We start from the raw sequence: 13,128 nt of genomic DNA, 5'->3' as shown, positions 1-13,128 counted from the left end.
TTTCTGTGAACGATGCCTGCCTCGTTGAAATTGTGTTGAAATGTGTACACTGTCCATCACAGACGCAACTCAGTCTCTTTCGAAGTTCCAAATTTGAGGGCCAGCAGACTAAGCAAATAGGTATGAATTATTCCCTCTGCTTTCTTAGAAGATGAAAGCTGCCCTAGAAATAGGCCTGAATTAAGCAGGTTTCCTCAGTGGGATCACAGCATCAGGAGTCTGGGCTCCATTCGCTTCAGTAGTTACAGTTAAGATCAGGGGAACTAATGGAACATTTAAAGAAGAGCCAGCCAGCTGGAATTAGTATGATGCTGTAATAATAATAATTAAAAAAAACCGTTGAAGTCCTCTGGAGAAAAGGAAATACTCAGTAATGCAGACTAAATTGTTCAGATGGAGTATCAAGTTGTGATATAACCGGCAGCCATTGATAAGTGGTGTTTTATTTCTTTAAACACTGTGTCACAATTTACTGAAAACACTCCGCAACTCAAAAAAAACCCTACCTTTTCTCCTCCCAAATTAAGTCAGAACGCACTGTTTAATATTATTAGATCTTTCTTTCCCTCCATACCATCATTTTCATTATTTCTGGTCTATAGGGTTATTAAGTCTCTTGAAGAAAAAAAAAAAGAACTTGTTTTGTGTTAGATACTCAATTAAATTAGATGTGGAAAGGCATCGTTAAAATATGTGCATATTTCAGGTGAGGTTTTTCACCTCATTTTTGTGGTAGAACTTCATATATGCTTTCGATATTGTATTTCAATATTATAATGACTAGTACAAGGGAGACATATATCCAGTGGTGGGATTCAAATATGTGAACAATGGGTTCTCTGTCTGGATGCCGCTTTTGGAAGTCCATTCTGGGCCTGGGCAACAAAAAATTAGCTACTGGTTCTGCCGCAGTGGTGCAAACTGGCTGAATCCCACCACTGCATATATCTAATGCAGGGGTAGGCAACCTCGGCTCTTTTATGACTCATGGACTTCAACTCCCAGAATTCCTGAGTCAGCTATGCTATGCTGACTCAGGAATTCTGGGAGTTGAAGTCCATGAGTCATAAAAGAGCCGAGGTTGCCTACCCCTAAAGTGGCATTCAGGTATTCACAAACAATGAATTGTCATCCCCTGGCAGAGATGGGAGGGCTAATGAAATGTTTCCCATTCCACAACATCAAGATGTTTGGACTTCACATCATCAGAATTAAAGTCTATGCTCTCCATAGCATTATGGGTATAGTGAAGAGGCCAGCCTATACCTTTCATATTATAGGAACACTTATACAGGTAGTCCTTGGTTTCCAACAGTTCATTTAGTGATCTTCAAAGACACAACGGCACTGGAAAAGTGACTTATGACCGTTTTTCACACTTACGACCATTGCAGCATCCCCATGGTCATATGATCAAAATTCAAAGATTTAGCAACTGACTCACATTCATGATGGTTGCATGTGCCCCAGGGTCATGGGATCCCCTTTTGCAACCTTCTTCTGAGCAAAGTCAATGGGGAAGCCAGATTCACTTAAAAGTGTTAGTAACTTAACTTAATAGCTGTGGCAAGAAAGATCATAAAAGGGGGCAAAATGCATTTAACAAATGTTTCACTTAACAATAGAATTTTTAGGCTCAACTGTGGTCATAAGTCAGTGATGGCGAACCTATGGTACAGGTGCCAGAGGCGGCGCTCAGAGCCCTTTCTGTGGGCACAGGTGATCCCCTCCTCTTCAGCAGCCCCCCTGAAGGAGAATCGCCCACGAGCATAGCCCACACGAAGCAGCACAGCCAAGGACATGGCAGCCAGGCAGCATAGACAAGACTCTGCCCTCATACCCCATTATGCAGTTGATGTTGCAGGGCATGGGCAGAGGGTGTGACCTCTGTAGCGCTGCTGGGCTGCCTGGGCAATCTGCGGTGGGCCCTGGAGGTGGTGAGTGGTCCTGTGGGCAGGTGGGGTGGGGGATGGGGGATGGGGGGGCAAAGCGGGGGCAGAGCAGGGGGGGTGGAGCAGGGGCGGGGCCAGCTTTTGGATCTCTAAAAGGTTCACCATCACTGTCGTAGGTCAACAGTTACCTGTATTAGATACTTACTCCAAGATACAAATGATACATACCATTAAATAGGTATAAATGCATGTGCAGGTGCGTATATAATCTGTATTTTTGGAATGAAATGTGACCTTGTGTGAACTAAAGAAGATATACACATACACATACATATGTAAGCTTAAGAGCAATATATAATGTCCTACCCTGACCACTGAATTTTTATTTTGGTAAGATGATCCTGAAAATACAAGATAATGCAGGAGAAAAAATTGCATGGAAATGAAAGTGGGAAAGAAACATAGTTTATACATTCATCGTATCCAGTGTTTTTCAACCTTAGTACTTTAAGATACAGGTTTGCCTGGGGACTCTGGGCGTTGAAGTCCACAGAGTTTAAAGTGGTTGAGAAACTCTGATTTAATCAGAACCAGACAGTAGACAGGCCTAACAAAACTGTAACAACTCTAATATTAGACTGCATTTCTTCTGCTAGGTTTCTTTTTCTTTTTGTTTTCCAGACTTAACTTAATCAATTACCCAAATTGTTTGAGAAAAATCTTCTATTCCTCTATTAAATAAATCTAGCCAATATTTTTTTTTTAATTCTGTGAAAGAGAGATTTATGGAATGCTTAGGGGAAAGAGGATATTGTAAATAATATGCATGACCTTGGTTTGGTTCTTTCATATATGTTCAGGTTATTTGTTTAAATAATATCTAAATAGCACAATTATGCTGTAAGTTTTCTAGGCGAACAAGGACCTTTTGTGGGGAAAATATGCCAACATTTTTTATAATCTCTGGAAGAATAAATAGATAAATTATACGTGGATGTTTCTCTATCTGTCTATATACATGTCTGTGCATAAATGCTCCTACATCTGAGCAGGTGAGCAGGCTATGCACCCAGTCCTATTTTAAGCACATCATTTAAATTAGACAATCAGACCCAAAAGATTTAGTATGGTAATTAATAAGGTGACCAATTTTTTTACAATGAAAAGGAGGACACAAATAAATTGAAGAAAAAATATCGTAAATAAAAGAAACATTTTATTCATTTCAACAATAATACAGAATACACTATAATATGATAAATGCATAATAAAAACATTTGTAACAATAACATTTTATATTGTAATTATGCTTACATGCCGCGCCCCCGCCCGCAGCCGCCCCGCCAGCACTGCTGCCCCACTGTGTAGAGCAGGGCCCGTGGCTCCCAAAGCACCAGCTGTCCCAGAGGGACAGCCTGCCATTGACACACCCTACCTGCAGCCACCCCACCAGCACCACCGCCCACCCTGCACAGCCCCGTGTAGAGCAGGCCCTGAGGCTCCTACAGCATGGGGGGCAACTGGCCACTGCCGCCCCTCACACACACTCGCCCGCAGCAGCCCTGCTGCCCCTGCCTCTTGCACCTGCAGCCATTATTGCCCTAGCAGGGCCGAAGATCAAGAGTGGCGTCACCGCTCCAGTCTCCTCCAGGTATCTTTGGGACTAACTAGGAGATGGTGTAGTTGGGTAGCAGGGAGGGGTGCAAAGTTCCTGCCAATTCGCCTTTGCTGCAGACAATTTACATGTGCAAAGTTTGCCGGCCGGGTGTTTTGGCACACTCAGCAGCAATTCCTATTGGCTTTCGAAAGAGAAAAAAAAGCCCTGCAGATTAATCTTCAAATATCGAAAAGGAGGACATGTAGGAGGACACTTTTTGAGGGAGGACAGAACTTAAAAAAGGAGGACTGTCCTTTCTAAAGGAGGATGGTTGATCATCTTATAATTAAGGCTCCAGGCCAAAAACCAGAAAATTGTAAATTCTAGTCTTACCTTAGGTGTAAAAGTCTGCTAATTTGGGCCAGTCACTCTCTCTCAGGCTAACCCACCTCCTGGAGTTGTTGTTGTGGGAAAAATAAGAGGAGGAAGGAGTATTGGGTATGTTTGCTGACCTGAGTTATTTATAAAAATAATAAAGGTGGGATATAAACAAACACTGCATGGTGGCATAGTGGTTAGAATGCAGTACTGCAAGCTATTTCTGCTGACTATCGGCTGCCAGCAGTTCAGCAGTTCGATCCTCACTGGCTCAAGGTTGAAACACACTCCCATCCTTCCGAAGTCGGTAAAATGAAGACCCAGATTGTTGGGGGCAATTATGCTGACTCTGTAAACTGCTTAGAGAGGGTAGTAAAGCACTGTGAAGCAGTATATAAGTCTAAGTGCTATTGCTATATAAACAAACAAACAAAAAAACCTTCCAACCTGACAAATTTCTTCAGGAGAAAGGGCTCATGAAATATCAGAAAATTAATTTCTAGAAAACCAAGTAAAGCAGCTCTTTTTCCATTCTTGAGAGAAAAGAGTGTCGTGTTTTACCTTCGCTGAATATCTTGGCACCCAGACTACTCTACCACTATTTTTCTCTTCTGAATGACTTTCACAGGCCTGAACTACTTCTTCTCCTAGTTGCAACTGCAATTTTGATGATCTTCCTGATTAAAAAGCTCATTGAGGGACAAGTTCCAATAAAGTCGATAAAGTCAGGACAAAGGAAAAGTAGACCACTTATACTTTCAATTCCCACTTGAATGCTGGTCAGAATATCATCCATAAATGAGGAGAGAAACCAGGTTTTCTTCATAATTTTAGGGGACCTCAAAACTTAGTATTCACCAAGAGGTTGTAATCACTTGGGAACTGGAGATACCACTGTCCCTTTCTGGAACTGGTGCAGCCTCAAATCTCTCTTTCTTAATTCATTTATCCCACTTGGCTGTTGATCTGATATTTATTAAACTAACTTTCTTTAAACACATTCACACATGCTAGATAATGCTCATGACTAGATAAGCTCATGGTTTATTGAAAATCAATCTCATTTACAGTCACTTGAAATTGGTGGTATACAAATTACTGTTATCTTTTACTCCAAAAGCAATGATTATAATCCTTTCATTCTTTGCTTACTTATACAGAATAAAACCTATGCATTTCTCCCCTAAATATCAGCTTCTAAATATATAGGGTTTTTTCCCCCCCATATTATGAGAAAACACAAACCCATCCACTTTTGTCTTTTAATATCACAGTAAATTTAATTCAACAGGAAAAGCAATTTTTCTCCTGAAACCAGATGCATATCATTATTTACTTAATATGTTTATTTCTTTATTTTATATGAGAGGTCATGTGTTCTTTGAAAGAGTGCAAATGCTCTGGAGTAGCTTTTATGTTTACCAGTACCAAGACCTCTGTAGCTATAAGTTTCTTTCAAATGTCATATAAAAATAATTTCTATAAAAAAAATCCGCAGTTCATTTTTAAGAGGCTCTCTTGGTACAGCTGTTAAAATATAAACTTCGTTTCTGTATCTTTGTCATTCCCTGTAGCTTGGGTTATTAATATCTTTAGAAGAAAGACTGTTCCATATGTGGTTTCCCTAGCTTTAACTTAGCTTACAGAATATGACATATTCTGAATATAGGCCATAGACAGCAGAATGTTTTACTAAAAGATTAGCAGCATAATTCTACACATCCACTCAGTAGTATTTTATATACACACACACACACAGAGAGAGAGAGAGAGAGAGAGAGAGAGAGAGAGACAGAGAGACAGAGAGAGACAGAGAGAGACAGAGTCAGACAGACAGACAGACAGACACACACACACACACACACACACACACACACACACTGTATCTATCTATATCATCTATATGTTTATCCCTCATCAACATACACACCCAAACCCTTGCCCTGGCACACATTTACACAACCTTTTTAAAGGATGATCCACTACATTTCTGAATAGGTCAAATCTTAGTCAATCAAAAATACTTCAAAATGAATCATTTTCCTCACATCTTCTGTGATACGATATTCCCAGACGTCTAACTCCTTCTCATGCTTGGAAAATCCATTTGTGTTCTGTCTCCTTCACTACAGAGATGGATGATACTTGAGTTGTAAGGGGTTCATCTATCTTGAATGTGTATTCTGGGACACTGGGACATTGTCAGACACACCTCCTACCTCCTACCTTTTAGCTGGCATTTCATTCAATCCTCTAATGCAGTTTTGCTGGCATTCAGAATTGCTGAAATACCACTTAGAGTGATACTTTTAGATGGCCATATAATATTGTTCAGATGAACAGAATACTTTTGAGACCATGTGGAACACTAGACAACCTGTGTCTTATTGGATCATCAATTCAGACAAATGGAAGCAACGTACAACTTTCTACCACCTTCCCCACTGAGTTTCCTTGTGGGAATGTGTCAACTTCCCTTCCCTGCCCTGCCCTGCCCTGCCTGCCCTGCCCTTCTACAGCAGCAGCCCAGCAGCAGCCAATAGCACTGAAGCTGCTACAACTTTTCCAAATGTCATTTCCTTGGGAGTCTGGGATCTCAGATTTTGACACGTTCTGTAAGTTAACCCATCATTTCAAATGTTGCTCTATGATGCATGTTTTCCCCAGTTAAAGGTCACAGCAACAAGAGTTGTAGTAATTATAGTAATATAGAGATTTGTTAATGCTTTCAAAAACTGGTCTTCCTTTCCATTCACACAGAAACTTATTAGGACAAATGTACAGAGATATTTGCAGATTGATCAACTGTGTGCATTTCTGTCTAAGAGAATATTAGAAATATATCCCCTTTTCTTTTTTTCTGAAGAAAGAGGTAGAGTTCTTTGTTAATTCACAGAGCAATGGAAGTCCTGGGAGTAATACATCCAGTGATTTGGAAAACTAGTTGGAAAAGAAAGAAAGATCACTGATTGGCTTGTGATCTCTGCACTCAACTACTTAGATTGAGCAAATGTGAAGCTGAAAGTGCTCTCCCCAAGCTCCATATTTGTGAATATATAGATAACACCATGATGAAAGCTTTCAAAAATTGGTGAAAAAAAAATCAGGGCAGTTTCAAAGTTGTTTGGAATGATAAGCAAATGGAAAATCTGACGGCAGGACAGATCTCACAGGGATTAGTTCTAAGTGATTATATGAAAGAGGAAAAGTATGCTGCATCATATGGCTTCCTGTCTGCTTCCTATCTCTGGGAAACAACTTCCTTGCTGAATTAGATCTTTGATGGTATGTGTCTTGCACAAGCAGTCCACCTAAAATTACATGAACTCCTTTAGTTTGGAACTATAAAGATTTAAGGGTGGGGTAGAGTGGGGAGAGGTCTATCCAAAGGCAAAACATCACAGGTTGACCTTCGGAATGCTCCTGAGACATGCCTTTGTGAGAAATAGAACCCAAGTTTTTATTTTGCCATTATGTGGGTATGAGAAGAAGTTAGAGGGGAGTCTAGGCTGTGACTTGATGTTAAGAGATACATCAGGAAAATAGGAAGAGTAGAAAATGAGAAATGGGTTAAGAATATTTAAGTAGTAAGTTTCAAGTAGGGAAGTAATGGGGGCAAAGTCTGGGTGCTGAAAGTGATGGAATGAATGGAAGCTAAAAATGGCAACATTTTCAGAATTATATAGATTTGAAGGCCCATTTGAACTAGTCTTCAACCACAAAGAATGCAAGCTGATCTGATCTTTAGTCACGTAATCTTGACAACTTTCTGTCCTATTAGGCTTTCACCTGCTTATTAGCCATTGTTCTTTGATTTAACTGGCCAAGCTGGGATTATTTTTGTGCTGGTCTATGACCGTAATAAAGACTGAATTGAATTGGGATTGGTTCCTTAGTTAATGCAGCCTCCTTACTAGAGGGATGCGTTTCCTCTTGCCTAAAAGATAAATTTCCCCATGTTCAAAAGATCTATTCAGTTATGCTATTAAGTATTTCATTTCTGGGAAAGATATTTCTAGATCCATTTTAGTTAAGCTTTTATATGAGTTATGGTACAATGAAATATCATGAGGAGATGTGCTGCCTAATTGATTTTTCTGGACCTTTTGCCAGCTTTCATAGCAGTTTTCAGTACATTAATGACAATAACCCTCTGAACCTCTGGGCAGGAGTGGGTCATTGTTTTATAGTGGTCCTGGACCTTCCTGTTAGGCTGTTTTTATAAGATGGTGATAGGTTGTTTATCAGTGGTGTCCCATAGGATTCCATCTTATCCTTCATGCTATTCAATATCTACGCGAAACAACATGGAAATCACCTGGAGTTTTCAAGTGGGATGTCGGGTGATGAACACTTAGCTCTATTGCACCTGATCACAGTATCTTTCAAAGTTGTCTAAATGCAATAATGGGCTAAGTAAGAGAAAAGAAACAAGGTGAAATTAAATGCATACAAGATGAAAGTGGTGTTGGTAAATAACCAGTGGAACCTGGAAACTGACATGCAATTTGTTTTCATAGGGTTGCACTTCCCCTAAAAGAGAAGACTTATAGTCAGATAGTGCTCTTTAATCCTCAATTACCACTGAATTCTTAAGTGTCATCTATGAGTGCTAGAGAAGTGTCTACAATGGACTAGCCTTGAAACTGGTTCAAGATGTAACAGCCAGCTGCCGACTATTACAATGTACAAGGATTGTATAATTCAGTGAGAAATGCATTGGCTGTCAGTTGCTTCCAAGCACTGTTTAAGATGTTGTTATTGACCCTTAAAGCCATGAACATTTTAGAGCCTAGTTGTCTAAGAGACATTTTCTTCCACAACAACCTGAAATTTGTTAAGAGTTATAGAAGAGGCCCTTTTGAAGATACAGTACCTTGCTATTAGAGGCTCATCTTTCTGGAATGAAAATGAAAAGAAACATTTTCTGCATTATTCCAAATCAGTCATGTGAGGCAGCATCATTTTCACTAAGTTTTGAACTCTTATATGATTTTAGTGTCTAGTTTTCTGGCAATTTTTATTTTTTTTATTTAGTATTTTTAACCATTTTAAGCATGTTAAGATATGCAAGATTAGAATTGTTGGATACAAAGCAAGTAAATAAGAGAAAAGGTGAACCTTGATTTTCACTAATTATCAATAATAATTGTTCTACAGCCTGTGAATATCAATACGTTTGCACAGAAGATTAACGTTATCAAGAAAAACAAGGATTTTTGCCCTCAAAGTTAAGCATAACATACAGAAAACTTGGAATGATTTTTTTTCACTATCATTTGAAGAACCATGAACATTCATATTTTTGCCCCTTAGGATACTGTCAACCTTGGGCAATATGTAGTTGTAGTTGTGTACAAATATACTTGCATTACAAGCAGTGTTATATCTTTCCAATTTGTGGGTAAAAGAACTTTTCTAATGACGATTTAATAGATTACTCGCTGTCAACATTACCCTTTTAGAATGGTTGCTAAAATTCATCTGACAATCCATACCTTCAAACATCTTAGTTTTTCATTTTAATATGTTGCAGAACACAGATGGTGTTGTAAGCAACCAAGTAGTTGTGCAGAGGAACCCATTTTCTTGATGACAGAGTGACAGGAACCTGCACTTGATAAACTTTTAAGTTGCTGTATTTACTTCAAGACTGTAGGGCTCCTTCAGGCAATAGTGCTTAAGTAGTACAGAATATAATTCAGATGACATCAGCACAACTCCATGTGCATCAGGCGGGTGGGTAGAGATGAGTAGAAGAATAATTCTGCACTTTTCTCTGTCCTATTTCTGTCAAGTGTGGAAGAGCTAATGGGAGCTCAGTCGGTTGACCTATTTATTTATTTTTTCCTGCTGGTTAATTTACATCCCATAACTCCATAACATTCCATATACCAGATTGATAAAATATTTATGTTTCTTTTGTGCTTGGGTGAATTGTGAAGGAGGGGGTCCAAAGAACTTTGGGAAAGTATGGGATCTCTGCTTAGACAGAAGGGATATGTCCAAATTAATGTCTCGCCTTGGAGACTGTACTGTATATGAATTTGGAGTGATATCAGTGCTCATGTGGAAAAAAAACCCACACACGGTCTTGTAACCATCTGGGGCTTTCCTATGCTAGACTTTGAAATAACCCAGTTCAAATCCCAATTTAGATCAGAGCACTGAGTCAGACTGGAGAAACTTCATAGCAAGCCTGGGATCAAACCATTTCCGAGGCTCTGAATTGGATTGGGTGGGCTGTGCACCCACTGTACAAGATAGACCACCTCTATATTATTCTTTAGTTGTGTGCAAAAAATTGTTTCCATTAAACAATCCCTCAATAGCTTTGGAGTTCTCTGAGAAAACATTATAGAAAATAATGCTACTAGACTCGGCATGAAACTCCAAAAGCAATAGCACTAGCAATAACACTTAGACTTATATACCACTTCACAGTGCTTTACAGCCCTCTCTTAGCGGTTTATAGAGAGCCTATTGCCCCCAACAATCTGGGTCCTCATTTTACCAACATCGGAAGGGTGGAAGGCTGAATTAACCTTGAGCTGGTCAGGATCAAACTGTTGGCAGTTGGCAGAATTAGCCTGCAATACTGCATTCTAACCACTACGACACCATGGCTCTAGCCAAAAGACTATTAGATATAAGAAGAACCCTGAACTGTTTGCTGCCCTCTAAGCAGCCCAATGTTATCCCAACATTGTCCCAATGTTTGCAGTCCCAATTCTGGCAGCCTTCAATATTTTTCCACTGATGAAAACAGGTTAGACATAGAGCCAAAAGAAATATTTCATGATCACACGGTTATTTGAGACAGAGAATGAAAGTTTGTTGTTAGGACAAAATGCCTACAATTTTTTTTTCTCCTGATAGACTTTCAGTTCAACAGAGGAATCATGATTTGAAATGATTTATAGTCAGGGGCCTTGTTCTTCTGCTCCTTTTTCAATCTAAGCATGCAATGTCTGAAACGGAGCGTGAAAGTTCAGGTACTGCCAACATTGACCTGACTAAGCGTTCTTGTGTAATGGCAGTTAATTAACATACTAAAATGATACTCCAGATTGTCCACTGTGCAGGATCATTTTGTCTATAAACTGCCAGTCTTAATAAGAGCTGCATTCAGCCGTCAATGTGTTAACATTTAGCTTTCTTAATGTAAAATCAATACTTTAACATAAGCTAACTCAACTGAGCAGTAAGTTGCAAAGACACCTTATTGTTTCCTTAGGCTTGGATGAACAAGAAGAAGTGGTAGCTCTTGCTTGAAAGAATTTTATTGGGCACAATCCAGGAAAAGTTAAATCCTTTCAAGTCCTATCGATTTTCATGAGAGAGCTGTTTGGCGTGGATTTAAGTACCTCAATGAAATCAATGGCACTCAAAGGGGATACTTTCTAGCTGAATTGGCTTCAGAGGGTTCAGTTGATTTTCCTCATCAGTGGAAATTTAGCATTCTTTTTTCTAAGGCAGCATTTTTCAAAGTGGGGGTCAGAACCCTGGTTGTGTGTGTGTGTGTGTGTGTCTTTTCTTACCAGTCTGAAACAAAATTATACTGAATGTAAACCAATGCAACTGTGTACTTTTGCACGCCTTTTAATTTGTTTGTAAACATACTGCATTTGCTTTCTATAGGAGGTGTAATAATTTTGCACAAAGTTCCAAACACCTGACTTGATCTCATTCCATAGTAAGAATTACTATGGAGGGAAGAGAAGTGAAATTGCCTGTGTAGCTTAACTGGAAGAGAGAGTGCCTCAAAGCAATTGAAAGCCAGCCAGAGTTTTGCAAGATGTTGCATTTCAAGAGCAATTAAAGAGAAGATTATTTTAAAGCAAATAAATACCCTTCCCTTTTCTCTTTGCTTTCCTTTTCTTTTCCTGACTTTGATAAATGAGAGTGATTATCCTCAAAATGAATCCCAGACTTCACAGTTCTAGAAATAGCAATAGCACTTAGACTTATATACCACTTAATAGTACTTTACAGAGTCAGAATATTGCCTGCCCAATATTTACTGACCTCGGAAGGATGGAAGGCTGAGTCAACCTTGAACCGGTCAGGACTGAACTCAGAACAGTGAGCAGAGTTAGTGACTTAATGTGACAAGGAATCTCACTTCATAAATTAAGCATATATATATATATATATATATATATATATATATGTGTGTGTGTGTGTGTGTGTGTGTGTGTGTGTGTGTGTGTGTGTACATAGCCCCCGTGTACCATCTGAGAGAAAAGGAGGATTGGAATGTGGCTCGGAGGGGATGGTTGGAGGAACTAGAAGGAAGCAAAAAACAGCAACTACTGCCCATGACAGACAGAATCACAAACAGGAAACTAGTGAAACATGTACTAACTGCAAGGAAAGGGGAAATACCCCAGCTAATTTTAGAACTAGCGAGAAAGACACACGTAACAGCACACGTAGAAAGGGTGAGAAACAACTACACCCTAATGCAGGACACACACTTGGATTACAACGCACACAGCTGGGACCTATGACACGATCCAAGAGCCGAGCGCAAATGATTGGAGGCTGCATATAAGCCCTCCCAACGACTGCCGTTTACACCCTGATGATGTCAAGACCTCTTGACGAAAGCTAGGTTTAGTAAATAAAAGTTTTAACATTTTTAACTTTTGTATAATTTTATTCTCTTGGTGTTCAACTATTTATTGATTTTAATATGAACATACTCAAGAGTCATGCTTATATATATATATATATATATATATATATATATATATATATATATATATATATATATATATATATATATAGGTCTTTGGTTGTTCGGGTTTTTCTCCCGCGTAAAATTGGAAGATGACGAATGAGACTTCGTCGAAACGTCACCAAGACACTTCCAATTTTACGCGGGAGAAAACCCGAACAACCAAGACCTATATACAAATACCCGCGAAAACCTCAGAAAACAAATATATATATATATATATATATATATATATATATATATATGTAAGTCTTTGGTTATTCGGGTTTTCTCCCGCGTCAAATTGGAAGTGTCTTGGTGACGTTTCGACGAAGTCTCATTCGTCATCTTCAGGCTGGTGTTTTCGGCTTCGTGCTTCTAGGAGCAATGTGTGATTTATTTATTTATGAGACTTATATACCGCGTTAAGTGCAAGCACTCTCTAAGCGGTGTACACCAGTAAACAATGTATATATATATATATATATATATATATATATATATATATATATATTTACATTGCCCCCAACAATCTGGGT

This window comes from Crotalus tigris, unplaced genomic scaffold (assembly GCF_016545835.1).
Source record: "Crotalus tigris isolate CLP2741 ecotype Arizona unplaced genomic scaffold, ASM1654583v1 scf7180000018167.688565, whole genome shotgun sequence".
NCBI lineage: Eukaryota > Metazoa > Chordata > Lepidosauria > Squamata > Viperidae > Crotalus > Crotalus tigris.
The sequence above is the reverse complement of the archived record's forward strand: the minus strand, read 5'-3'. Positions refer to the sequence as shown.